The sequence below is a fragment of the Rhamphochromis longiceps genome, linkage group LG4, assembly GCF_057381845.1.
Source record: "Rhamphochromis longiceps isolate RC_006_pf linkage group LG4, R_longiceps_female_GT1.1, whole genome shotgun sequence".
Classification (NCBI taxonomy): Eukaryota; Metazoa; Chordata; class Actinopteri; order Cichliformes; family Cichlidae; genus Rhamphochromis; species Rhamphochromis longiceps.
In genome coordinates this window covers 38,710,393-38,713,528 of record NC_140560.1, presented here as the reverse complement: position 1 = coordinate 38,713,528, position 3,136 = coordinate 38,710,393, and positions in this window count along the sequence as shown.

Sequence of the window (3,136 nt, the reverse complement as noted above, 5' to 3'; positions counted from 1 at the left end):
GGCTGCGCGCGCTCGGAGTGCACCAGTGAAGAAAATGCATTCGTCATCACAGAGCATGCCGTGAGGAACACCTTCAGGAGGGTGAACACCAGGAAGGCAGCAGGACCAGATGCAATCCCTGGCCGGGTCCTTAGAGCCTGCGCTGATCAACTAGCACCGGTGTTCACGGAGATCTTCAACCTCTCCCTGGCCCAAGCTGTGGTTCCCACGTGCTTCAAACGGTCCATTATTGTCCCTGTTCCAAAGAAACAACAGCCCGCTTGCCACAATGACTACCGTCCAGTAGCACTGACTTCAATTGTGATGAAGTGTTTTGAAAGACTGATGAGAGATCACATCACTTCTTCACTTCCTCCCACCATCGACTCACTTCAGTTTGCTTACCGGACTAATCGTTCCACAGACGATGCCATATCTCACCTGCTCCACACATCCCTGAGTCACCTGGACACTGGCAGAGGGAATTATGTTAGGATGCTGTTCGTGGACTACAGTTCAGCATTCAACACAATAATTCCCTCTAAGCTTTTCACCAAGTTGACGGATCTAGGACTCAGCTCATCACTGTGTCAGTGTCCTCACAGACAGACCCCAACAGTGAGGGTGGGAAAACAAGTCTCCCCCTCCATCTCACTCAGCACTGGAGTGCCTCAGGGCTGTGTTTTAAGCCCCCTGCTGTACTCACTGTACACTTATGACTGTGTAGCCACATCCGACACCACCTCCATTGTCAAGTTTGCTGACGACACTGCTGTTGTGGGCCTGATCTCCGACAACATCGAGACGGCCTACCTGGAGGAGATTAGGAACCTGGAGACCTGGTGCCAGGAGAATAACCTCCTCCTAAACATCAGCAAGACTAAGGAGCTGATCGTGGACTTCACTACAAAGCAGGCGAGGAATTACAAACCCCTCATCATCAGTGGCACGCCAGTGGAGAGAGTGGACAGTTTCCGATACCTGGGTGTCCACATCACTCAGGACCTGTCATGGTCCTGTCACATCAACACCCTGGTTAAGAAAGCCCGTCAGCGTCTCTTCTTCCTCAGAAGACTTAGAGACTTCCATCTGCCACTGAAGGTGCTCAAGAACTTCTACTCCTGCACCATCGAGAGCGTCCTGACATCAAACATCTGCACCTGGTTTGGGAACAGCACCAAGCAGGATAGACGAGATCTGCAAAGGGTGGTGCGCTCGGCAGAACGCATCATTCAATCAGAGCTCCCTGACCTGCTGTCCATCTACACCAAGCGGTGCAAGTCCAAAGCTAGGAAGATTATGATGGACCTCTCCCATCCCAACAATGGACTCTTCTCACTGTTGAGGTCTGGGAAGCGCTTCCGCTCCCTTAAGGCCAAAACAGAGAGAATGAGGAGGAGCTTCTTCCCCCAGGCTATTCGGGGCCTGAACCAGGTGTAGGACTGGACTCTCCCAAACATGTCACTATAAGACTGGACTCTCACACACGTCACCACACATTTCCTATAATCCTATAATTCCTATAATTTATAATCCTTATCTTTATAATGTCTTCTGCTATTTACACATTCTTTACTGTAAATTTCTAAGTTAATTTGTAAATTCTGTAGTAAACTGTAAATTGTAAATATTGTAAAACTTTCTTCTGTCATTTAATGGTCGGGCATTGTACAGCTACAAGCATTTCACCCCCATGTCATACTGTGTATGGTTGTGTGTGTGTGTGTGTGTGTGTGTGTGTGACAAATAAAATTTGAATTTGAATTTAAATCGTGTTTTTAAAAAAGTCACTAAGTAACTCTACTGGTCTGTGCTCTTCTGGCTCCAGCTTAGTATGACACTGTGGCAGCAGGGTGTGGTTGTGGCAGGGTGGTAGAGTGGGTTCAGGGGCAGTGCTAAGGAGAAGATGACATTACCATAAATACCATTCAGGGGGTCGCTCAGTCAGTGGAGGAGGGGTTGAGTGGATTCCCATTCATTTCCTATGGCAGGTACTTTTGACCAGGAACATCACAAATGTAAAGGTTGGTTTAAACAATCAAAATTCAATGAAAGAGCTGACCATCACTGTTATATGTTCAAGTGCATAGTGTGGAGGATGTCATAAGGCCTCGAGGCAGATGTAAAAAACAATATTTATGAGTGTTTTAAGTTGTAAATCAGTCAGATTTGACCCAAACACGACAGGAAGCCTAGAAGACCTTCAGAGGGTATATTACATAGTCTTAGTGATCGACCTCAGAGGGTCCAGGTTTCAAACTCTGCAATGATCCTCTCTTTTGAGTCAGATGTTCTCACAGTCACCACAGTCTCGGAGGATGGGGATCATGATTTCTTCCCCCTGACCTGATGTTCTGGCTCCCCCTTGCCATAGAATTTGTTTTGTATCTAACCCACACCCACATATCCACTGGTCTCACCTGGACCCACAACACCATCGCCCTGTTAAAGAAGGCCCAGCAGTGGCTGCACTTCCTCCATGTCCTGAAGAAGAAGAAGAACCTGGACCAGAGGTTCTACTTCAAGTTGTGGTGCTCTCAGTGGAGCACTGCTCCTCAGCAGAGAGCATGCTCTCCTACTGCATGGGTCTCTGGTATGCAGTGTGTGTGTGTGTGTGTGTGTGTGTGTGTGTGTGTGTGTGTGTGTGTGTGTGTGTGTGTGTGTGTGTGTGTGTGTGTGTGTCATTAACTGTGTTTTTAACATCAGAAAAAGGAGAAGAAAGCAAGACAGGAAGCAGCAACAAAGACAGGAAATAAACCCAGAAAACCACGTGTGTGTGTGTGTGTGTGTGTGTGTGTGTGTGTGTGTGTGTGTGTGTGTGTGTGTGTGTGGCGAGAATCAAGGTGCCCTCAAATGTCCAAACAACCTGAATCATTTTGTGACTTTGTGTGGGTGGGTGCTCAAATGTCTATTCATGTGAGTTCTGGGCTTTGTGAGGACATTTGGTTTTGTTTCATGGACTTGAGCGGTCCAGGTTTTGAATGTCTTGGACCTTCAAAACCAATTTCAGGGTTCTGTTCTGGTTCTAGATCAGGCGTTCTACAAGCAACATGAGAACATGGGTCTTCACAAAGATAGAAAGACAAATATAGTGTGTGTGTGTGTGTGTGTGTGTGCGAGAGAGAGTGTGGGGGTGGGGTTAACCGAGAGAGAGAGA